This window comes from Giraffa tippelskirchi, chromosome 5, assembly GCF_054371585.1.
Source record: "Giraffa tippelskirchi isolate mGirTip1 chromosome 5, T2T-mGirTip1v1.2.pri, whole genome shotgun sequence".
Classification (NCBI taxonomy): Eukaryota; Metazoa; Chordata; class Mammalia; order Artiodactyla; family Giraffidae; genus Giraffa; species Giraffa tippelskirchi.
Window position 1 is genome coordinate 68,824,228 of NC_137279.1, and position 27,000 is coordinate 68,851,227.

Below are 27,000 nucleotides of genomic sequence, written 5' to 3' on the forward strand. Positions count from 1 at the left end.
AATAACAGTAAACTTATAATGAATGTAGACAAAGCAGGCAAGGGAGTTCCAGCTGAGCTTTTTAAAATCCTAAAAGGTGATGCTTTTATTTTTTATTTTTATTTTTTTTTAGGAGTCATTTGCATTTTATTTATTTATTTTTTTAATAAATTTATTTATTTTAGTTGGGGGCTAATTACTTTACAATATTGTAATAGTTTTTGCCATACATTGACATGAATCAGCCATGGGTTTACATGTGTTCCCCTTCCTGTACCCCCCACCCACCTCTCTCCCCATCCCATCCCTCCGGGTCATCCCATTGCCCCGGCCCTGAGCCCTTGTCTCATGCATCGAACATGGAATGGTGTTCTGTTTCACATACGATAATATACATGTTTCAATGCTATTCTCCCAGAACGTCCCACCCTCACCTTCTCCCTCAGAGTCCATAAAATTGTTCCATGCATCTGTGTCTCTTATTCTGACTCGCATATAGGGTTATCGTTACCATCTTTCAAATTCCATATATATGCATTAGTATACTGTATTGTTGTTTTTCTAGGGTGATGCTTTTAAAGTGCTACACTAAATATGTCACCAAATTTGGAAAACTCAGCAGTGGCTGCAGGACTGGAAAAGGTCAGTTTTCATGCCAATCCAAAAGAAGGGCAATGCCAAAGAATGTTCAAACTACCACACAATTGCACTCATTTCACACGCTAGCAAAGAAATGCTCAAAATCCTTCAAGTTGGGCTTCAGCAGACCGTGAACAGAGAACTTCCACAGGTACCAGCAGAATTTAGAAAAGTCAGAGGAACCAGACATCGAATTGCCAAGGTTTGTTGGATCATAGAGAAAGCAAAGGAATTAAAAAAAAAAAAAAAAAAGATCTGCTTCGTTGACTATGTCAAAGCCTTTGGCTGTGTGGATGATAATAAACTGTGGAAAATTCTTAAAGAGATGGGCATACCAGATCACATTACCTGTCTCTTGAGAAACCTGTATGCATGTAACCTATATGGAACCGTTGTCCTTCCGGTAGCGGCTGGAGCGGCAGCATCGGTTGGTCACAGCGCAGAGGCGACGCCACAGGGCAGCGGTGGCAGCGGCGGCGGCAGCCGGAGAAGCAGCGGCGGCCATAGCAGCAGCAGCAGCAGTAACAACTGGACGGACTGGTGGACTCGCGCCGCCGCCGGGCCGGGTCGGCGCAGATGCTGAAGGGGAGTCGTAGCCGCCGCCGCCGCCGCCGCCCAGGTGACTGAGGAGAGAGGCGCCTCCTCTCTCCCGCCTTCGCCAGACTTCAATGCCCAGGCCCCAGCTCGGTAGCGTTTTTCTTGGAAATATACGTTGCATATTTATGGCGATTCTGGGCGCTAGGGCAGACTTCTGCCAGGCTCAGCAGGGCGTTTCCCCTGACAAGTGAGCTTGGAGGGTCTGTGTGCCATAATTAGTATCGCCTTGAAGACTCTGGACACCCAGATTGGCCTCAGAAATAGTTGGATTTTTTTTTTTTTGGCAAGCGTATTTCTTATACTGACTCCAGTAAAATTAAGCATCAAGTAAACAAAAGTGGAGAGCGACCTACGCTTTTAACTTGTCTCACTAGTGCCTGAATGTAGTAAAGGCTGCTTAAGATTTGTATGTAGTTGGATTTTTTTTTTTTTTTTGTAGTCTGAAGGTATCCATCAGCAGACATTGAAGCCCAAGTTGAATGTGATTCAAGTGGATTCTAAATACTTCTGCTTATTTTGAAGAGAGAAGTTTCTGAAAGAATAAGCAAGTTGAATAGAGAAAACTCCCTCAGAGTCCATAAGACTGTTCTATGCATCGGTGTCTCTTATTCTGAGAGAATAGCATTGAAACATGTATATTATCATATGTGAAACAGAACACCATTACAGGTTCGATGCATGAGACAAATGCTCAGGGCTGGGGCAATGGGATGCCCCAGAGGGATGGGATGGAGAGGGAGGTGGGAGGGGGGTTCAGGATGGGGAACACATGTAAACCCATGGCTGATTCATGTCAATGTATGGCAAAAACCACCACAATATTGTAAAATAATTAGCCCCCAACTAAAATAAATAAATTTATTAAAAAAAAAAAAAGAATAGAGAAAACTGATTTAGGCATTTTAGTGGTCTTTTTAAAGTTTTCTGCTGTGAAACATTTCAGGATTTATTGATTTTTTCTTTTTTATTTATTTTTTTCATTTTCACCATCACACTCACACATGCACGATCACATTTTTTATTTCCCATAATGAACCGTCCAGCCCTTGTGGAGATCTCCTATGAGAACATGAGTTTTCTGCTAACCCACAACCCTACCAATGCTACCCTCAACAAGTTGGTTCACAGAGGAACTTAAGAAGTATGAAGTGACAACTTTGGCTCGAGTTTATGATGCTACATAATGAAAAAGAAGGAAATCCACATTCTAGATTGGCCTTTTGACGGTGGAGCGCCACCTCCCAATCAGATAGTAGATGATAGGCTAAGCCTATTAAAAAACAAATGTCATGAAGAACCAGGTTGCTGTGTGGCAGTGCATTGTGTTGCAGGATTGGGAAGGGCACCTGTACAGGTTGCACCTGGTTTGATTGAATGTGGAATGTGGAATGAAGTACACATGTGGAATGAAGATGCAGTTCAATTTATAAGACAAAAAAAGAAGGGGAGCATTCAATTCCACACAGCTGCTTTACTTGGAGAAATACCGACCTAAGATGTGATTATGCTTCAGAGATATCAACAGGCATTACTGTGTTCAGTAAAAATAAATATATACAAAGGCTGACTTGATTTAGAGGGAACTCTTGGTACCTGGAAAAGTGAATCTGGAATCTTAATTGTGTCATCAAAATAGTGATGGATTCAGTACTCCTCAACCACTCAGTTAATGATTGGAAGAAAGCAAACATAAATCCCTCTATAATGTGAATTAAATGTTCAAGAAAAGAAAAAAAAAACAGAACAGGACATGGAAAAACAGACTGGTTCAAAATTGAGAAAGGAGTATGTCAAGGCTGTATACTGTTACCTTGGTTATTTAACTTACACAGAGTACATGATGGGAAATGCCAGGGTGGGTGAATCCCAAGCTGTAATCAAGTTTGCCAGAAGAAATATCAATAACCTCAGACATGCAGATGATATCATTCTAATGGCAGAAATTAAAGAAAAACTATAGAGCCTCTTGATGAGGGTGAAAGAGGAGAGTGAAAAAGCTGGCTTAAAACTCAACATTCAAAAAACTAAGATCACTGCAACCGGTTCCATCACTTCATGACAAATAGATGGGGAAAAGGTGGAAGCAGTGACAGATTTTATTTTCTTGGGCTCCAGAATCACTGTGGACAGTGACTGCAGAAGTGAAATTAAAAGATGCTTGCTCCTTGGAACAGAAGCTATGATAAACCTAGACAGAGTATTACAAAGCAAAGACATCATTTTGGTGGCAAAGGTCCATATAAGTCAAAACTATGTTTTTTTTCAGTAATCACGTATAGATGTGAAAGTTGGACTATAAAGAAGGCTGAACGCTGGAGAATGGATATCTTTGAATTGTGGTGCTGGAGAAGACTCTTGAGAGTCCTTCAAGGAGATCAAACTAGTCAATCCTAAAGGATATTAACCCCAAATACTCATTAGAAGGACTGATGCTGAAGCTCCAATACCCTGGTCACCTGATGCGAAGAGCCAACTCATTGGAAAAGATCCTGATACTGGGAATGATTGAAGGCAGGAGGAGAAGAGGTTGGCAAAGGATGAGATGATTATATAGCATCTCCAACTCAATGGATATGAATCTCAGCAAACTCTAGGAGATAGTGGAGGGCAGGGAAGCTTGGTGTGCTGCAGTCCATGGGTTTGCACAGAGTCAGACATGACTTAGTGACTGAAAAACAACAAGGTAGAATAGAGAATGCCTATGGTTGGGAGTGAGTATAATAAGAAAGTAAGAAACTTTATGATGAGGAAGAGGCTCTACTGTAGTTATACAACTATAAACAATTACAGTAGTCCAAAATTTACTTAAATTGAGTGAATCTGATTGCATGTAAATAAGAATTTAATGAAAAAATCATCCTATCTAAGCTACTTAATAGTCATATAATCTAGAAAATGAGTGAACCCAACCATACATGTTTTATGCCCTTTTGTTACATGACCACACCCCCCCCATAATGTCTCCAGGTAACCACTGATCTGCTTTCTAGCCTTATAGATCAATAGGTATTATTTTAGAATTCTATATAGATAGAATGCATTCTAGTTTTTCCTGGTTATTCATTCAGCATAAATTTTGAGATTTTTTATAGTTGAATTTGTAAAAAAAAATGTGTTCCTTTGTATTGCTGAGAAATATCCCAATGGTATCTATACCAAAGTTTATTAATTTATTCAATTTTTGACGGACGTTTGTATAGTTTCTAGTTGTTGTTGTTCAGTTGCCCAGTCATGTCAGACTCTTTGCAACCCCATGGACAGCAGTAGGCCAGGCCTCTCTGTCCCTTAGCATCTCCCAAAGTTTGCCCAAGTTCATGTCCATTGCATCAGTTTTGCTATCCAGCTATCTCATCCTTTAATGCCCTCTTCTCCTTCTGCCCTCAATCTGTCCCAGCATCAGGGACTTTTCCAATGAGTCAGCACTTGCATCAAATGACCAAAATACTGGAGTTTCAGCCTCAGGATCAGCCCTTCCAATGAGTATTCAGGATTGATTTCCCTTAAGATTAACTGGTTTGATCTCCTTGCTGTCCAAGGGACTCTCAGGAGTCTTCTCCAGCACCACAGTTCAAAGATATCAATTCTAAAGCTTTATGAATATTTGTACAAATCTTCGTGTCTTCTTTTCCATTATAAATACCTAGGCGTTGAATACCTAGGAACATATGCATGTTTTAAATTTTAAAGAAACTACCATCCTGTTTAAAAAAATTCTTCCATTTTGTATTTATGTTGTGTGGTAATTTGCTTCAGTTGTGTCTGACTCTTTGTGACACTGTGGACTATAGCTTGCCAGGCTCCTCTCTCCATGAGATTGTCCAGACAAAGATACTGGAGTGGGTAGTCATGCCCTTCTCCAGGGATCTTCTCAACCCAGGGATTAAACCCATGTCTATTATGTCTCCTGCGTTGGCAGATGGGTTACTTATCACTAGTGCCACTTGTGTATTTCTGTTAGCAGTAGATAAAAGTACTAGAACACATCTTTGCAAACTTGGTATGTTCATTCTAACTGAATTTCTTCAAGTATTTTTGTCTTCTGAAAATTGGCATTGTTTTGAGGATTAAATAAGATAATGTTTTTAACATGCATAGTATATCTGAATTCAGTAAATAATAGGTTATTTCGATCACTGTTCTTGTTAACTATTTTTTAAAAAATTTCAGCACCAACCTGAATCAATGCAAACATACACAAAAGTATTTTTAATATGTTAATAATGAACTATAAGAAAGAAATCAAGACAATATTCCCTTTAAAATTACATTTAAAAGAAGTAAATATACCTAGGAATATACTTAAACAAGTAGGTGTAAGACCCATACTCTGAAAACTTTGAAAATCTGATGAAGAAAATTAAAGATTATATAAAGAAATAGATACCCTTCATTCATGGAATGGAAGAATTAATGTTGTTAGGATATTCATACTAACCAATCTATAGATTCAGTGAAGTCTCTAGCAAAATAACGGGTGATATTACCTATCCCTAGAGAACACTTCGCAAAATCTGCAGACATTTTTGATTGTTACAACTAAACATAGCTTGCTACAATGCCCAGGACAACTCTCCACAACAAAGAATCATCTGGTTCCAAATAAGAATAGCACTGAAGCTGTAAATATATCTTCAAAATAAATGTTTTAAGATCAGTTTTGAAACATGAGACACAAGTAAAAATTAAAAGAGGTACTACATGAAGATACTATTTAATATAGTAAGAATAATCTAAATCAGAACTCCTGGTTATATAGTCAATGATTCACAATTACTTGGGGAAAGAAGATTTGAAGCAAAACTATTGGATTACATACCTTATATTACATACTTCAGATTAAATTATCTGAGATTTTAGAGTTGCTAATACAGCCTTAAAAATGACAGAAAGGCAAAATAAAATAAATGCATTTAAAAGTTTTAAGTGCTACTTTCAGTCAAATATTTGGCATTATTATTATATCATAGCTATGGACAATATATTAAAAATTGCACATAGAAAAATTAACTAATGTTAAAACAGAGTTTTTAAAAAGACACACAGTTAAAGGAATGCAGAGACAAAATATGTGTGCTGTAAATATAACTACAGTTAGAAACAAATTCAAATATATATTACTTATAGTAAGATTAAAAAAAAATCAAAGATAACTGTAAAACTTAAAGTAGTGTCCAAAGTTAAGTAAATGAAAACAGAAAGAAATCCTGGATCCCATGTATTTCAGACATGTATAATTCAAAGAGAAAAAGCACCCAGAAAGACCATGAAAGATGATTTGTGCAAAGTTTTTAAAATTTTCAATACAGACAAATATATGAGTCACTTAGATATAAAAAATGAAATAATTATACAAAAAAGTGATAGAGAATAACAGTAGTTATGAAACAAATTACCATGTGAGTAATCTAAGAAAGGTTGAAGTCAAATGATAAATATAAAAATTATTACAGCTAAACTGAGGAAAGGTTAACTAAACAAAAAGAGAACATGTGTAAATAATTATATGATATACAAAATTATTCGTTGTTGTTCAGTCGCTTTGTGACCCAATAGATGACAGCACACCAGGCTTCCGGGTAGTTCAGGCTCTCGGAGTTTGCTCAAATCCATGTCCATTGAATCGGTGATGCCATCCAATCATCTCATCTTCTATTGTCCCCTTCTCCTCCTGCCTTCATCTTTCCCAGAATCAGGGTCTTTTCCAGTGAGAGTTTTTTGCATCAGGTGGCCAAAGTATTGGAGTTTCAGCTTCAGCATCAGTCCTTCCAATGAATATTCAGGGTTAATTTCCTTTAGGATTGACTGATTTCATCTCCTTGTTGTCCAAGGAACTCTCAAGAGTCTTCTCCATTACCACAGTTCAAAAGCATCAGTTTTTCGGTGCTCAGCCTTCTTTATGGTCCAACTCTCACATTCATACATGACTACTGGAAAGACCATAGCTTTGACTAGACGGATCTTTGTTGGCAAAGTAATGTTCTGCTTTTTAACTCTGCTTTTTAACATGTCATCTAGTTTTGTCATAGGTTTCTTCCAAGGAGCAAGCATCTTTTAATTCCATGGCTGCAGTTACCATCTGCAGTAATTATGGAGCACAAGAAAGTAAAGTCTCCCACTGTTTCCATTTTTACCCATCTATATGCCATGAAATGATGGGACTGGATGCCATGATCTTCATTTTTTGAACGTTGAGTTTTAAGCCAGCTTTTTCAGTCTCCTCTTTCACCTTCATCAAGAGGCTCTTCAGTTCCTCTTTGCTTTCTGTCATAAGGGTGGTATCATTTTCATATCTGAGGTTATGGATATTTCTCCCAGAAATCTTGATTCCAGCTCGTGCTTCTTCCAGTCTGCATTTCACATGATGTACTCTGCATATAAGTTAAATAAGCAGGGTTACAATATATAGCCTTGACCTATTCCTTTCCCAATGGTGAACCAGCCCACTTCCATGTCTGGTTTTTACTGTTGCATCTTGACCTGCATACAGGTTTCTCGGGAGGCTGGTAATACCCATCTGGCAATTCCATCTCTAATAATTTTCCACAGTTTCTTGTGACCAATACAGTCAAAGTCTTCTGTAGTAAGTGAAGCAGAATTAGATGTTTTTTAGGAATTCCCTTGCTTTTTCTATGATCCAACAGATGTTGGCAATTTGATCTCTGGTTCCTCTGCCTTTTCTAAACCCAGCTTGAACATCTGGAACTTCTCGGTTCATATACTGTTGAAGCGATCACACAACAAGTGATCACACTATCATGGTTATCTGTGTCATTAAGATCTCTTTTGTACAGTTCTTCTGTGTATTCTTGCCACCTCTTCTTAATATCTTCTGCTTCTGTTAGGTCCATACAATTTCTGTCCTTAAATTCCTAATTTAGTTTTTTCTTTTTTTTTTTTTTTAAAGGTTTCAAGTTCAATAGTCACTCTCTCCAAATACAAAATTTAGTTTTTAAAAAGATTTCCAATTTTTTCCATTTTAAATTCCCAATTATGTTATACACCATGTTATTTTTTATGTATCACTATGTTTCATGTTTAGATCATTTACCAATATTCTATTTTACCTCTTGTAGTGTTAGTGGTTGGGCTTCCCTCGTGGCTCAGCTGGTGAAGAATCCACCTGCAATGTGGGAGACCTGGGTTAGATGCCTGGATTGGGAAGATCTCCTGGAGGAGAGCATGGCACTCCACTCCAGTATTCTTGCCTGGAGAATTCCCATGGACTGAGGAGCCTGTTGGGCTACAGTACAAGGGGTTACAGAGTCAGACATGACTCAGCAACTAAGCACAGGGTTAGTGGTTATCTTTTTCATTGTGCATTAAATATTTATTTCTGAGTTGAAGTAAATCATTAATATTTTGAGTTATTTCTTAGGAAATTTATAGCAAAACTGACAAGAATATGTCCATAGCAATGCCTTGTATTGGTTTCTTCAGATCACATAATTTTAACAAAATTAAGGAAAGTTTCAGTGCAAAAATATAGTCATGGCCTAAAAGTCTTATTACTTGACAATGATGAATTACTGGTACTGTGTTTCCATCTTGCCATACAGAAACTTAATACTAGACAACATGCACATAGCAAGTGTTCTCAGGAATTGGACAATAGACATCATAGACCTGAAATCCCTGAGCAAAGAAAAACACACAGAGTGAGCTTCATCTTTACTCTGGCTCTCGGCCTTGGAATAATTTTAAGACACCTGCTTATGGAGCATAGGAAACAGAACCCAAGGTCAAGACATCTTCATTGTGTTGATTAGGCAGATATTGGAATACCCTGCAGCTAGAGCAGCTAGAACCTACAGATCAGGGTATTTGTTATTGGAATAGGAAGTGGTAAGGTTGGGTCTAGTAAATATATGTGATTATTCCCTTGTCTTTGGTGAGCATGAGACTGAAAATATGAGGGCCAGATACCACAGCCCCCATCAGAAAGCAAATATCACAGAGTTAACATCAGACCAAGTTAACAGAATTATACAGTTCTTGGGAATATCAAAATGATGGACACGAAGCATGAAGTGATCACCTAAATACTCAGGGTATTTGGTTTAGGAACTAAAAATTCATCGAGACACCTGGTTTCTGGTTGAAAACCTATGTGTGATCTTTCAGGAACAATAATAGGCCAGTACAAAGGCTAAATCTTTGCTAGGCCATATGAGAGAAAGCTTCCTTCCCCATTTCACTCAGAGTATCGCAGTCTCTGAAGTTGCAGTCAAGGATTACAGTTCCTTTGGATAGTCATGCTCTTTCCTGATCTGCAGTCCTAGCCCCTGTGCCTTCATTGCCAGGACTTTGGATGGACGTCTTCTGCTGAGGCTTCCATGTAGGGGTGGGAGTGGGGAACTTGAAACAGACTTTTCTCCACTCCAACACAGTACCAATTGTTTTTCTACTCCTAGACCTCTTTCTCACCCTCCTCCTTTGATCACAGAGTCCATGAAACTGCCAGAGCATGCATGTTGTTTGGGGGTCCCTCAATACTGTGATGACTCCCACTTCTATGTTAATCTGCTTGGTCATCAACCTATGTGCGTTTCCATGGGAAAAGTGAAATAGGGGAATCTGGCCTCTCTCCAGTATGAGACTCTTGCTTTTGCCATCACAGTAAGTTCATTTTTGTCTTCTTCTGACACTTGGAAGCTTAGCCCTTTGTACCAGCTCAGCAGAGCTCCTGACAAGATGACCTAAGAATGACTTCAGTCCCACACTAAAGAAGATTAAAAATACCACCAATGAACAAGAGGAATTTGAAATGAAAAATAGTACTATTGATATTAACACTCCAAAATGAAATATTTATATAGAAACATAACAAGTTATTTATAAGATCTACATGAAGAAAATTGCTTCCCTGGTGGCTTGGTGGGAAAGAAGCTACCTTGCAATGTAGAAGACACAAGTTTGATCTCTGGGTCAGGAAGATCACTTGGAGAAAGAAATGGCAACCCACTCTAGTATTCTTGCCTGGAAAATCCCATGGACAGAGGAGCCTGGTGGGTTACAGTCCATGGGGTCACAAAGAGTCAGACAGGACTTAGCAACTAAACAGCAAACAGCATGAAGAAAATTATAAAACTCTAATGAAAGATATCAAATAACTAAATAAATGGAAACAATTTCACTCATTGAGAGGGAGACTCAATGTTGTGAGGATGTCACCTTTATCTATAAACTCAATGCAATTCCAATTAAAATTCCAGCAAGTTTTGTTGCTGTTGTTGACAAACTGAGCCTAAAGTCTATGAAGGAACAAAGACTTATGAGTCAACCTGATACTGAAAAAGAACAAAGGGGGAAGACTGGCACTACCCGACTTCAAGACTTACTACAAAGCTGTAGTGACCAAGACACTGTGGTACTGATAAAAGAACAGACAAGAGATCAATGGAACAAGGATGGGCAGCTGATCTTTGGCAAAGGTGCAAATGCAATAATATGAAACAAAGAAAATATTTTCAACAAATGGTGCTAGAAGAAAAGAATGGACCTAGACACAGACTCTTCATCCTTCACCAAAATTAACTCAAAGTGGATAATAGGTCTAGATGTAAAACCAAAAATGGAACAACTCCTAGAAAATAACATGGTAGAAACCTAGACCTTTATGGCAATAAATTTTTATATACAACACAACAGTCATGATTCATGAGAGAAATATTTAATAAGTTGAACTTCATTTAATGAAGTTCATATTTAATGAAGTCGAACTTCATTAAAATTAAAAGCTTCTCTGTGAAAGATGATATCAAGATAATGAGAAGACAAGTCACAGACTGGGAGAAAATATTAGCAAAAGATACAGCTGATAAAGCACTATTATAAGTGCTTGAAACTCAACAATAAGAAGACCACTCACCTGATTAAAAAATAGACCAAACACCTAAACAGGCACCTAAGTAAGGAGGATAAAAAGATGGCAAGTGAGCATTTGAAAACATGTTCAAGATCATATATCATTAGATGATTATAAATTAAAACATAGTGAATTATCACTACCCACCTACTAGAATGGCCAAAATTCAAAACATTGACACCAAATGCTGGTGAAGATGTGAATAAAAGAAACTCTAATTCATTGCTTGTGGGGATGCAAAATGGTACAGCCATTTTGGAAGTCAATTCAGTAATTTCTTACAAAATAAATATACTGTAACCATACAACCCAACAACCGTTCTCCTTGATATCTCCCCAAGAAATTGATACCTTATTTTAACACAAAAACCTACACATGAATGTTTATACCAACTTTACTCATAATAGACAGAACTTTGAAACAATCAAGATGTTCTTCAGTAAACAAACCATTGTACATACAAACCGTGAAATATTATTCAGCAACAAAAAGAAATGAGCCATTGAGTCATGAAAAGACATAAAGGAATCTTAAATGCATACTACTAAGTGAAACAAAGCTAATCTGAAAAGGCTACATACTATGTGATTCCAAGTATATAGCATTCTAAAAAAGACATAACTGTGAAGACAGTAAAAAGATTAAAAAATTTGGGTAGAGAAAATAGAATGCATAAGCAGAGGATAGAAGATTTTTAGAGCAATAAAGTGATTTATTGTAATACTGCAATGGAGGATATATATATCATTATACATTTGTCCAAACCCATAGAATGTAAAACACTAACAGTGAACTCTAATGTAAACTGTGGCTTTGGGTGATAATGACGGACCAATGTAGGTTCATGAGTTATAACAAATGTACCACTTAGGTAGAGGATGTCAGTAGTGGGGACAATTGTGTGCATGAAAATAGAAAGTATATGGGAATTCTGTGCACTTGCCACTCAATTCTGCTGTAAATCTGAGACTGCTACAAAAGGAAACTTCATTGATGAAAAACAAAGTTTTAAATATATATACATATATATATATATATATATATATATATATAAATAAATGGAGCTCAAAACCAAATGGAAAAGAGATGTGGGGTGGGGAGATTGATTTTGAAATGGAATAGGAAGAAGTCAGGGAAATATACTGAAAAAATAGGCAAAAATTTCCCTTATATTTTGAGATAAATGCAAATTCCAACAATAGTGAAGAGAAAATTAATAGAAAAAAGTAAACACCTTGTTCCAATAATAGTTAAGCTGCTGAAAATTAAAAATTGGTTTATAAAAATTATAACATCCAGAAAGATACTTTACTTAGAAAGGTGTGAGACAGACCATTTCTTACTTAGAAATAGAAGCCATAAAACAAAGAAATATCATATTTAAAGTGCCGAAGAGAAAAAAAAAAAGTGCTGAAGTGCTGAAGAAAGAAAAAAAACACTAACCAGAATTGTATATTCAGTGAAAATATTCTTCAAAATGAGAGAGATAAAAAATTATTTTCATTTAAAGGAAAACCGAAAATTTACATTGCCAGCAGAATTGTCTTACAAGATGTAATGCAGAAACATTTTTATGGTGAAAGAAAACTATACCAGGGCAGAAACCCAGCTGTGCAAGACAGAATAAAAAGAACCAAAAAGACAAATTTGCGTATACATATAATAGACTAGGTTTTTGCCTCTCTCAATATTGTTAAAAGGACCATGGCTGTTTAGAGCAAGCGTAATATCATTGCAAAATTGAGCATATAACATCTTTACTGGAGTGGGTAGCTATCACTTCTCCAGGGGAACTTCCTGACCCAGGAATTGAACCGGGGTCTCCTGCACTGCAGGTGTATTCCTTACCAGCTGAGCTACCAGGAAAGCCCTTTAATATTTACAGAATATGATAAAAAGATATAATAAAAGACAAAAATTGAAAAGGGAAAAGTAAAGCCATTCTTACAGACAATACTGTTATCTATTTTTAAAATCTCAGTAAAAGTACAAAAATGTGTTTGAATAACTGAAATGCAAGAGAAAAAACAACAACAACAAAACAAGAGAATACTATGAACAATTATATGCCAACAAATTCAAGAACCTAGAAGAAACAAACATGTTTCTAGAAACAAACAACCCACCAAAAGTGGATCAAGAAGAAACAGATAATTTAAACAAACAAATCCCTAGAAGTGAAATGGAATCTGTAAGAAGAAAAAAAAACAATCCCTATAATCTAAAGTCCAGGACCAGATGGCTTCACAGGTGACATCTACCAAATGTTAAAAAAAAAAAAAAATCCTTTAACTGATCCTTCTCAAACTCTTCCAAAAGACTGATGAGGAAGAACACTCCCTAACATATTTTATGAAGCCATCATCACTCTAATATCAAAACCAAACAATTACACCAGCAAAAAGGTTGGTCCAGTCACTATGGAAAACAGTATGGAGGTTCCTCAAGAAACTAAAAATGCAGCTGTCACATGATTCAGGAATTCAAAAAATACATGTACCCTATATTCATAGCAGCAATATTCATAATAACCCAGACATTGAAACAAGCTAAATGTCCATCAATAGATGGATGGATAAAGTTGCAGCCATATGGATAAAACTAGAGATTATCTCACTAAGTAAAGTAAGTCAGAAACAGAAAGACAAATGCCACAGGGTATCACTTATATGTGGGAATTAAAATATGACACAGATGAACTGTGTATGAAACAAAAACAGACTCAGGCATAGAGGACAGGCTTGATGGTTGCTAAGGGGAGGGATGGACTAGGAGTCTGGGATTAGTAGATGCAAACTGTTATATATAGAATGAATAAACAACAAGGTCCTACTCTGTAGAATGAAGAACCACATTCAATATCCTGTGATAAACTATAACAGAAATGAATACAAAAGAACATATATATATTATATATATATATATAATATATATAACTGAATCACTTTGCTGTACAGCAGAAATTAACACAACATTGTAAATCAACTATACTTCAATTAAAAAAAAAGTTTTTGTAAAGTTTAATTTAAAGTGGATCTGAACTAAAATTTAAAAGATACAATTATGAAATTTTAGAAGAGGAGTATGGGAACATTTTCCATGAATTTAGAGTAGAAAAAACTTATTGTATGGACTCAAAAGTTGCTAGCAATAAGAATTATGGTTTGTACTTAAAGCATTTTGCTTTTAAATGTTGCACTAAAAAATGCACTTAGGTTGGAAAAGGTTACTTATACATGCTTGTGCTCATTCGCTTCAGTCGTGTCTGAATCATTGCAACCCTATGGACTGCCAGTTTCCTAACCCTGCCAGGCTCCTCTGTTTATAGGATGATTCAGGCTAGAATACTGGAGTGGTTTGCCATGCCCTCCTCTAGGTAATCTTCCTGACTGAGAGATAAAATCCACATCTCCTGTGTCTCCTGCATTGCAGGTGGATTCTTTACCACTGAGCCACCAGGAAAGTCCAATGATACGTCTGTAAATATAAATATAAATATACGTATCTCCAAAAACATCACGTGGTGGTGGTGTAGTCACCAAGTCCTATCTGATTCTTTGCAAATTCATGGACTGTATAGTCCATGGAATTCTCCAGGCCAGAATACTAGAGTGAGAAGCCATTCACTTCTCCAGGGGATCTTCCCAAACCAGGAATGGAACCCAGGTCTCCCACTTTGCAGGTGGATTCTTTCCCAGCTGAACCACCAGGGAAGCCAAAGAATACTGGAGTGGGTAGGCTATCCCTTCTCTAGCAGATCTTCCCAGCCCAGGAACTGAACTGGGGTCTCCTGCATTGCCAGTGGATTCTTTACCAGCTGAGCTACCAGGGAAGCCCAATTCAAACAGTAAATAACTCAAATGTCTATCAGGAGGAGAATAAATGTACACATTTTGGAAAATTTATAAATGGGATACATTCTGAAATAAAATGAAAATATTGTGATATATATAACATCATGGAATAATCTTCTACATGTGTATCAACTTCATGTGGCCACAAAAATATTTATTGAATTATTTCACTATATGAAAGTCAAGAACAGGTCTGGAGTTAGTTGAGGTGTTGACTGCAAAAATATTAAAAAGTTTTCTGGAGATATGGAAGTATTTTCTTCTTAAGGATGTCGATTGCAGTGCTGGATGTATTTTTCAAGTCTCATTTTATTTTACACCTCAAGTATATATAGTTCACTGAAGCAAAGATAATATCTACATGTATTTCTAAAACATAAAATCAGAATCAGTTTATTAAGTTCAAATAATGAGATTAATTTTCCAAAGAATAAACCGATAAGAATCTTTGTTACTCATTTTGTAACACTAGGCATTATTCTGAAAATCCTGAAATCAAACCAAAACCAAAATTTTAGATCAATTTAGCATTGCTAGAGATGGAAGCTTATTCTATTTTGGTTCCTGCTTTTGGGTAGGATGAATTAAGTTGTTGTTGTTTTTTTTTTTTTTTTTTGAAAGAATGGAGGCAATTTTTTTCAAGTTATATAATTGATTTATTCATTCACAGTTATATTCCCAGTGAAACATTAATTAGCACTTAAAGTATCCTTAAGTGACACTAAAACCCAGTATTTCACAATAGGCCAAGAAAATTATCAACATAAAAACTGAGATGACCTCATCCAAACAAAAATTTAAGGTATACTGTAAAGTAACCAAGAATAATATGAGTCAGAGCAAAAATACACAGATAATCCATAGTCAGAATTGTTCTGAAACAATTTATGTTTTATGGCAATGTACAGTAAATGTACCCATTTTACCACACAAGTGAGCATCAGAGAAAATGATTAAATTCAATTATTTTTATAATATGCTCTAAATAATTTCAGATGATCAAAGTTTTCATATAAAATGGTCTATGCATACTAAAAGAAAAGTGATGTTACTCATTTAACTTTGATGTGACAAAGCTTTCAAATGTAATATCAAGAGCAGAAATCAAATGTTACAGATGTATATAAATGCATTATATTTAAAAATCAACTTTTTAATTAAAAAGTGCTATTGAGATGGATGAAACTGGAGCCCATTATACAGAGTGAAGTAAGCCAGAAAGAAAAACAACAATACAGTATACTAATGCATATATATGGAATTTGAAAGACAGTAACGATAACCCTATATGCGAGACAGAATAAGAGACACAGATGCATAGAACAGTCTTATGGACTCTGAGGGAGAAGGTGAGGGTGGGACGTTCTGGGAGAATAGCATTGAAACATGTATATTATCATATGTGAAACAGAACACCATTCCAGGTTCGATGCGTGAGACAATTGCTCAGGGCTGGGACAATGGGATGACCCAGAGGGATGGGATGGGGAGGGAGGTGGGAGGGGGGTTCAGGATGGGGAACACATCCCAGGGCTGATTCATGCCAATGTATGGCAAAAACCACTACAATATTGTAAAGTAATTAGCCCCCGACTAAAATAAATAAATTTATTTAAAAAAAAGTAATAAAATTATATGAGTGTAAAAAAAAAAGTGTGGAAATATGCACAATGTATAGAGAGGTATGTTAGCATGTGAGGATAATTCGTTATGAATGGATAATAAACAAAGGAAATAAATGGGAGAAGAGTCATAAAAGATGAGGGGCAGTTTTTCAGTTACCTAAACTAATAAAAATAAAAATACCATATAAACCAGAAATCCCACTACTGAGCATATACTCTGAGAAAACCATACTTCAAAAGGACACATTCACCCCATTGTTCACTGCAGCACTATTTACAGTAGCCAGGGAATGGACACAACCTAAATATCCATCAACAGATGAATAGATGAATGGATAAAGAAGATATGATATATATAATGGAATTTTACTCAGCCATTAAAAGAAATGAAATTGATTACTTGTAGAGATGAGTGTGGACTTAGAGTCTGTCATACAGAGTGAAGTATATCAGAAAGAGAACAACATCATATTAACACATATGTAGAATCTAGAAAAATAATACAGATGAATTTATTTGCGGGACAGGAATAGAGATGCAGACATAGGGAACACACGTGGACACAGAGGAGAGGGGATTGGGATGAACTGAGAGATTAGGATTGATGTATGTGTACTGCCATGTGTAAAACAGCTAGTGTGAACATGATATATAGCACAGGAAACTCAGCTTGGTGCTCTGTGGTGACCTAGATGAATAGGATAGGTGGGTAGGAGGCAGATCCATGAGGGAGGGCATGTATGTCTACTTACAGCTGACTCACATTGCTGTACAGCAGAAACTAACACAACGTTGTAAAGCAACTATACTCCAATTAAAATAAATTAAAGCTTCAATATAAATGATCAATAGGGATATAAAGAAGGTAAAATTTCTAAAGTCATTTGTTTTTAAGTAAATGAAAATCACAAAATTAGATATGTTTATATGACTTAAAAATTTGTCAAATACCTAAATAAGACTATGCAAAAATGTGGTGTCCTTTACATGTTTCCCTTCAGATGGGTAGTTTTTCTAGAGAAAAATAAATAAAAATGAATGCCACAATAATACAATAATTTTTATGTCTGGAATTATTATTCATAATATTAATATTTATGTATTAAAGGATATGTTTATGGGTCATTTTTACATCATCAATTGTAGAAGTAATCCAAATCTCAAAAACTTCAGTGACATAATTTAATTACACATAAATCATTATTATCAAGTTTTATATTGATGTTATAAAGCAATTCACATTTGCTTAAATGAACAAAATTGATTACATAATAATAGGGACAATAATAGTTCATGCAAATGTTTAGAAAATAAATTCAGAGAATAAAGGGGCAGAGAATATTTTTTATTCCTTAGGTCCTATAACAGTATACAATATCTTAAATGATTTTTTAAAGAATTAATACAAAACATAAAATATAACATCAAGCTTTAATAAAAAGTATTTATAATTATTTAATATTTTCTAATAAGAAAGACAAAAATTAGTTGCATAAGCAGTGCATATAATACTATAGATTATAAACAAAAGCAAACAACAGTACTTAAATAGCAAAAATTTCTTAGGAACTTTTTGAAATAGTGAAGCTACTTATCTTTCTGGTGATGTACACATTTTCACTAAAAGAAAAAGCTTTCAAACAAAATCTAATTCCTGAATTTTACAGTTTGATAGAACAAAAGTCTTATAAAGTGTTTTGTTATACTGTTTTGCTTAGTTCATAAGACAAAACTTTCAAATATATACAAATTAAGATTAAACCAAGCACACACACACATTTAATCAACAAAAACCTCTAAATATGGGCTCACAATTCATAAGTAAAAATTATGTTTTAAGTTTTTTATTATAAATAATCTTAAAATGATTCTATGCTGATTCAGACAAGGACTGGGTTAGACTTTTCCTTGCACTAATAATAAAAAAAAGGTCTGACAAGGAAATTAATAATATAAACAAATATGAGGAAGAAACGTTCTACTTAATGAAGCAATTTATTTATGATTAAATTAGAAGCAACCATTTGCATACCAATTATAATTAAAAATTAGCTTTATTTATGTCTTAAAGAGGATTTGGCAGGATTTCTACTTGGCAGTATTTGTGCTTTGGCTTTAATTGCTGGACACCCTGGGAATGACTGAAACGTTTCCTTTAAAAGTAATCTGCATTTCATATTATTAGGACTCTCTCTCTACTTCAGCTGAATTAATGAGATTTTGTCATGTTTATGTTGGTGAGGCCAAAGTCTTTTTCTTTTCTTCTATATAGAATACATGTAGACAGAAATTAACCTAACATGGATGATTTTCATTATGAAGTGGTGAAATCACTGTTGCTAGAAAAGTGAAAGGTAATGCCAAAGGATGTGGCCGGTTGGGAAAGAACAGACTGTAAGCAATGACCTTGAGACACTAAGATTCTTTTATCTTAGGATGTTACTTTTAAATAAAATGTGGGTGCACAATTATTGAATCCAGCAATACTGTTTGAAAACTTTACATTCTCAACCAAATATATTACAGTCATGAGACACCACACTCCTGAATATAAATAAAACCCCATGTCACAATTGCCCAGAAAGTCTCATAACACATTCAAGAAAGACTTTGTACCCCCTCTTGCCTTCCTTAAATAAATGCAATAACCCATCACTCCCTCAGAGGCACCTCCAAGGAGAGAAGCTTGTAGCTTTCTGAGATGTTACAGTGGGAGAGATTTTATATTCAGAAAGATGTACTGTTCTCCTTTCAACACTCTCACTTTGCATAACATTTTTGCCTCTGGGTCAAGAACGAGAACTTGTGACTGAAAGAAAAAACAGCTTGGGAACAGGCCCTGTCAGTCACACCGTTTTAGAGTAATACTAATGGCGATAATTTTAAATATAACTTAGAACACATTTCTTTCCAAAAGTTCACAGCACGCAAAAAGGTCAAGAACATTGAATTACACTCTTACTCATTTTATTTAGTACAAGATGTAGGTGGTATAATGTGGAAAATACATTTACATGAAAAGGCCTTCTTCTCCATGATTGAAAATGGTAGTATATGAACTGTGTGTCATTGCTAGAATGGCTGCTTATCTGAAACGCACAAATACCAGAGGCTATCTGGAATCCATTTGCATATATCACGGTGTGTGTGTGTGTATAAGCCAATAAAGCAATTTTTAAATACATTAAACCAAAGTGAGATCATTTATTCAACCTGGGTGACTTACTGTAAGTAGATACATTTTTCCCCCCCAGGAGTAAGTCACAATATGTTTTATTCAGCATAGATTGGATTCAAGGAAAAACCAGAGGTCACACACTTATTTTTAGATAGATATCACTGAATATGCTTCCCTTGTGGCTCAGATGGTAAAGAGTCTGCCTGCAGTGTGGGAGACCAGGGTTCAATCCCTGGATCAGGAAGATCCCCTGGAGAAGGAAATGGCAAACCAATCCAGTATTCTTGACAGGAAAATTCCATGGACAGAAGAGCCTAGAAGGCTACAGTCCATAGAGTCGCAAAGAGTTGGACACAACTGAGCAACTTTACATTCAGTTTAAGCAAAACCTGTATTTATTCTACATGAGTTTATCATAAAGATGATATATTATTAAATGATAAGAATATTAAATAATCTATTGATTAGTTAAAAAGCAAAGTGTAATTTTTAACAGTTCTAACAATTTTTTGATTTTTAATTAAAGGCAAAGTATATACATGAATATACTTTTAAAAGTAAATAACACTAAATGGCTTATAAAAAAAAAGACTTTTTTCCCCAAATTTTAGAGTTTTCTTCTGGTAGTAACTTCCCTACTCATAAACAGCACGTTTATTTACTGACTCACTTTGATTTTTAATACTAGTCATTATTTCTTAGTCTGTACTATAAAAAGCTGTGTTTTACCTCTTTTATACTACGTCTTCTCTTGTCCTCTCAGTTTTGTTGTTGTTCGGTCACTCAGCTGTGTTTGACTCTTTGTGACCCCATGGACTGTAGCACAGCAAGTTTTCCTGTCCATTACCATCTCCCAGAGCTTGCTCAAACTCATGTCCATTGAGTCGGTGATGCCATCCAACCATCTTGTCCTCTGTCGCCCCCATCTCCTCCTGCCCTCAATCTTTCTCAGCATCAGGGATTTTTCCAATGAGTCAGCTCTTTACATCAGGTGGCCAATGTATTGGAGCTTCAGCTTCAGCATCAGTCCTTGCAATGAAGATTCAGGGTTGATTTCCTTTAGGATTGACTGGTTTTATCTCCCTGATGTCCAAGATACTCTCAACGGTCTTCTCTAGCACCACAGTTTGAAAGCACTCAGCCTTCTTTATGGTCCAGCTCTCACATTCATACATGACTACTGGAGAAACCATAGCTTTGACTAGATGGACCTTTGTTGGCAAAGTGATAGCTCTGCTTTTTAATATGCTATCTAGATTTCTCCTCTCAATAAAGCAAGTTAATTTAAGGTTGTGAAAGTGTTAGCCACACAGTCAGGTCTGACTCATGGCAACCCTATGAGCTGTAACCCATCAGGCTCCACTGTCCATGGAATTCTCCAGGCAAGAGTACTGGAGTGGGTTGCCATTTCCTTCTCCAGGGGATCTTCCTGACCCAGGGATTGTACCTAGGTCTCCCACATTGCAGGCAGATGTTTTACTATCTGAGCCACCAATTTTAAGTAAGTTTTTAAAAATTATTTATTATTGAGTTATAATTGGTAAATTTGTATTAAAGCATATAACCTGATGATTAATATACAAGTACATTGAGATATGATTGTCCCCATCTAGAATATTTTCTTATGTCTTAGTTCATGTTCTCTAGAAAACAGAATCTGAGCAAAACCTTAGCAGTAATACTTAACCAGGTGCAATCCCAGGGCAGAGTAAGTGAGAAGAGAAGCGTTATGAAGCCAGGAAAGAAAATAAATCTCCAGTGGTATGTTATTCAGTTGACTGTCACTTTAGGAAGAGAAATGACTGGTCACTGACCATGTGAGGTGGCCCTGGGCAGTCTCTACTGAAACTATTGAAGTTATGCTTTGGATTCATCCATTAAAGGAGAGGATGGAGAAGATATTCTTCTCTGATACTGTGTTGCTACCTATCACTCATTGGTGAAAGTTTGCCCTGCAAGGAATAAGCTTCACACTTCTGAGGAGTGTTGTCTTACCCCTTTGGCAAGATACTGCTATGGTATCTCAGGGGCTTGCTTCCTTGGTAGCTCAATTGGTAAAGAATCCACCTGCAATGCTGGAGATTTCAGGTTGATCCTTGGGTCAGGAAGCTCCCCTGGAGAAAGAAATAACAACCTTTCTTTTTGCCTGGGAAATCCCATGGACAGAGGAGCCTAGCAGGCTACAGTCCATGGGGTCTCAAGAGTTGGACATGATTTAGTGATGAAACCGTCATCACCACATGGCATTTCAGTACCCTTCTCTGAAAAAATATAATGCCATATATGAGTTCAAAATTAATTAAAGGGTTCCAAGACTCTGGATATCTGTCTTGGCAGATAGAGCCTTGGTCTCCATGTGAGTTCCAGGAGCTTAGGAGACAGGTACAGTTTTGAAAACAGAGTACAATACAGGCATGTCTGATATAGTTCATTCTTTGTGGTATTCAGATCTCATGGTGCCTTTCTGCTGGGTTCTCTACTGCAAAATGGCACACCACTTTTGAAACACGTCTTTACCAGTTGTGAAAGTACATGTTAAATCAAGTCACGTCTCTGTGAAGATCAATCTCTGTCAGAGCACTCAAGAAAGAATGTTAATTTAAAAAATTAACAAAAGTTATAGCCTCTACTGCTGAAACCCCTTCATCACATCACTACCCATCCTAGAGTTCTTTACCCTTAGCCAATACTTCAAACTGCATAGGGAGCCCTAAGAAGGTGGTTGTTAGTTGTAGCTCCCAGTTCAGCATTGCTATTAATATGTTTCTGGGCAGAAGTATTTTCTTCTTGAACATTAGGACATCTTTTCTAGCAGAACTTAAAGCTGCAGGGAAGAAAACCAAAAGCTCAAGGGATTCAGTGGATGTGATGAACACATGTGTTCCCCTGCTTAAATCTGTCAGCTCGATGATCCATTTAATGTAGTTACTGGAACATGCTACTATAGTTTGACAAATGATTCAGTGCATGCTGTGTTTCCTGGAAGGCAGCACTGATCTATCTAAGATGTTTGCTCTAAAACTTACATGTGACTCTTCTATCAGTCTGGTTGTTTCTCATTGATAGGGTGTATGGAATGATTAGTAATTTCTAAGCCCACTGCATGAACTATTTTGTGGAAAATATGCCCCTTGGTCTGAATTAATGTTGTTCTTGATATAATGTTCACAGATCAATGTTTTCTGTAAGCACTTAGACAATGATGCTATAGAGATATCAGAGAAGCCATCCTTCTATTGGGAATATGTGTTAATTCTGACAAAAATGACCCTTCAAGGTACAAAACATCTAATGAAATTGATGAACCTTCATGTAGCAAGCAGTGGTCCCTTTGAAATATCAAGGGCTCAACATCTTTCTTTTCTGCTGGCAGGTTGTACGTTCATGGGTATCAACAGCTAGATGACTTGGTGAGAATGATTTCATTTTAAAACTGCATAATCCTCCTTCTTGTCACACTGTCCACCCTGTATATGGACTCACTGTCAAACTACTCGGATGGCACAAGAGAGAAGCTACTTAATTCCCCAGCAAGTATCATTTTTATGCAGTGGTTAAATATCTCCTCTGTGGTTCAAGCTGCTTTCCCTTGAACTTTACATGAAACAAAGTTTCATTTACTTTGTTTTTACTAACATAAATCCACCTATGTATCTGTCAGACCTATCCAACATCAGTCTTCCAGATTTGTTTTTATCAGGTGATAGACCAACTGTCCACATTTATTTCTGCACACAAGTTAGTGCTTATGAGTTCCAGGCCACTTTTCTTCCATAGAAATTAGATCACCAAGTTTAGCAAATGCTGTTTTATCTCCTTGGAGAATTGTCCTCCAACTCGGTGCTTCAGAATTACCCTGATATGTCAGTAATATGGATCAACTCATTTCCAATTACTTCCAAGACAGAGCATCCATTCATCATGAATTAGCATTCAGACTAAAATTGTTTTCCCCTTCTTTCAGTTGGTCAAATGTCAAGAGGGGGTCTTTGGTATATATTCAGGGAGAATGTAAGCAAAGAGAAGTCACCTGGAGTTTGGACTTTCTCAAAAAATATTTATGACCAAGTTTCCTGCAGGTAATATTTCAATTATGAGTGAGAGAATTATCATAGTCCTGAGGCAATACAGTAAAAATGTATTGTTGATTTTACCGTATAAAGGAATACTAACTCTAACATAGGAGAAGGCAATGGCACCCCACTCCAGTACTCTTGCCTAGAAAATCCCATGGACGGAGGAGCTTGGTAGGCTGCAGTCCATGGGGTTGCTAAGAGTCGGATATGACTGAGCAACTTCACCCTAACATAAATTTCAAAGAAAATAATTGGCACAGAGTAAATCCTAGTGACAGTATTGCTATGTACCAGTAAATACACCAGAGCAGCAGAATGGCTTCTGTAAAGGCCATATCCTTGTTAGGTTTACAACAGTCCACTGATTTCTGCCATGCTATATAAGTTTTCATAAGAGCCTGGGCAGAAGAATTGAATGGGAACCACCACTTTGGAATCTTTTGAGTATATGACAGTGACTTTAGTTTCTGCAATCATTCAGAAACACACTATCTTCTTATTTTCTATCTTAAGGATAGGGTTACAGGGTGTTAAGTAGTGGCCAGGTCCTCACTTCTTTTCCTTTTATAACCTTTATCCATGGGTCAACAAGTGTATGCAGGATTTGAGAAAATATGGTGAAGTAGAAGGACTTTGAACTCACTCCTCCCATGAGAACACCAAAATCACACTTAACTGCTGAATGAACATCAGTAAAAAAGAATGGACCCTACCAAAAGAGATATGCTACATCTAAAGGCAAAGAAGAAACCACAAGATTAGAGGAGGATCACACTCATGATATAATCAAATCCAATAACCCACAGGTGGGCTACCCACAGACTGAAGAACAATTATGTCACAGAAGTTCTCCCATGGGAGTGAGAGTTCTGAGACCTATGGCAGGCCCCCCAGCCAGGGCATCAGGCATTGGGAGGAGACACTTCCAGAACATTTGGCTGTGAAGGCCACAGGGATTTAATTGCAGGAGCTCAATTAAAGATACTGGGAGAAAGATACTCCACTCCTGGAAGGTGTACACTGAGAATAAAATACATAGGAATAAACCTATCTAAAGATGCAAAAGACCTGCGCTTTGAAAACTGTGACACCCATGAAAGAATCCAAAGACAATACAAACAGATGTAAAGATACACTGTGCTCTTGGATTGGAAGAATAAAAACTGTGAAAATGACTAAACTACCCAAAGTAATCTCCAAAGATTCAATACAATCTCTGTGAAATTGCCAATGGCATTTTTCAAAGCACTACATATTATTTTTTAATTTGTACATAAACGCAAAAGGCCCCAAATAGCCCAAAGAATCTTAAGAAAAACAGAAATGGAGAAATAAAGCTCTCTGACTTCAGACTATACTATATGCCTACAGTTATCAAAACAGTATGGTTCAGGCCCCAAGACAGAATTATACATAAATGAAACTGGCTAGAAAGCCCAGAAATAAACCTACACACCTATAATCAATTAATCTATGACAGAGGGGGCAAGAATACACAGTGGAGAAAAGACAGCATCTCCAATAAGTGATACCAGGAAAACTGGAAAACTACATGTAAGAAAATGACATTAGAATATTCTCAAGCATTACACACAAATACAAACTCAAAATGCATAAAAGATCTAAATGTTAGGATGGACACTATAAAACTAGAGGCAAACATAGGCAGACCACTCTTTGACATACATTGCAGCAGTATCTTTTTGAATCTATCTTCCAGAATAGGAGAAATAAAAACAAAAATAAACAAATGGGACATAATTAAACTTAAAAGCTTTTGCACAGCAAAGGGAACCATAAATAAAAAGACAACCTTCAGACTGGGAGAAAATACTTGCAAGTGGTGCAACTGACAAGGGTTTAACTTCCAAAATATACAAACAGCTCATGCAGCTCAATATTTAAACAAAACAAACAAAAAAGATGAAAAACCAAATTGAAAACTGAGCAGAAGATCTAAATATATATTTCTCCAAAGAAGACATACATATCACCAAAAGGCACATGAAAATGCTAAACACCACTAATTATCAGAGAAATACAAATCTAAACTACAATGAAGTATCACCTCACACCAGTCGAAATGACCATAATCAAAAATCTACAAATAGCAAATGTGGAAGAGGGTGTGGAGAAAAGGGAGTCCTCCTTTTTAGTGGGAATATAAATCGGTGCAGTCACTATGGAAAACTGTATGGAGTTTCCTTAAAAAGCAAAAAATATAGCTACCATATGATACAGCAACCTCTTCTAGGCATAGATCAGAGAAAATCACAATTCAAAAAGATACTATGCATTTCAATATTCATGCAGCATCATTTACATTTATAATACCCAAAACATGGCAGCAATCCATCAATAGATGAAAGAAAAATTAATATGAGCTACATATACCCAAGAGGATGCTACTTAGCCATTAAAAAGAATGAAATAATGCCATTTATAGCAACATGTATGGACCTAGAGATTATTATATAAGGGAAGTACACCAGACAAGACACATTTCATATGATTTCACTTATATGTTTCATCTAAAAAATTATATAAATGCACTTATTTACAAAACAGAAAGAGATCACAGGCATAGACAACAAATTTATGGTTACCAAAGGGCAAAGGTGGGAGAAGGGTAGATTAGAAGTTTGGAATTAATAGATGCACACTCCTATAGGAGTGTGTACATAAAATAGTGTATACATAAAATAGACAACAAGAACCTACTATATAGCAAAGGGAACTATCCTAATATCAGGCAATAACCTATAACATGATATAATGTAAAAATATATATATATTCATTACTTTGGTGTACACCTGAAACTAACAACATTGTAAACAAATTTTATATCAACAGGATTTTTTATGAAAAAGAATAAAAAAGAGTATGTAACAATACTGGTAGCTGCTAAGTTGTTAGAGAAATAGATCTTAATTGTGTTTATGTGTGTAATCAAATATACATTAGGAAAATAATCATAGGATGGATTCAGGAATAAATTGAGCCATCTGTGAGATGAACCTTGTATCAAATTTAGTTTATCACCCCATCACCTTAAGCTTCCACATAAGTGGCCCTTCAGGTACTCTGGAATCAATATGTACCCCTTTAAATTTATCAAGGTACTATTGTGAGCTCTAAAATAACATCACACAGGTGAATCCACTCCACAGTCTTTGGAATTACCA

The 27,000-nt window shown here is 36.2% G+C and overlaps 1 pseudogene; it reads left to right on the forward strand.

The window, feature by feature from the left end:
• Positions 1 to 2,245: 2,245 nt before the first annotated feature.
• LOC145507839 (protein tyrosine phosphatase type IVA 2 pseudogene) lies at positions 2,246 to 2,759 on the forward strand (annotated as a pseudogene).
• The last annotated feature ends 24,241 nt before the right edge of the window (positions 2,760 to 27,000 follow it).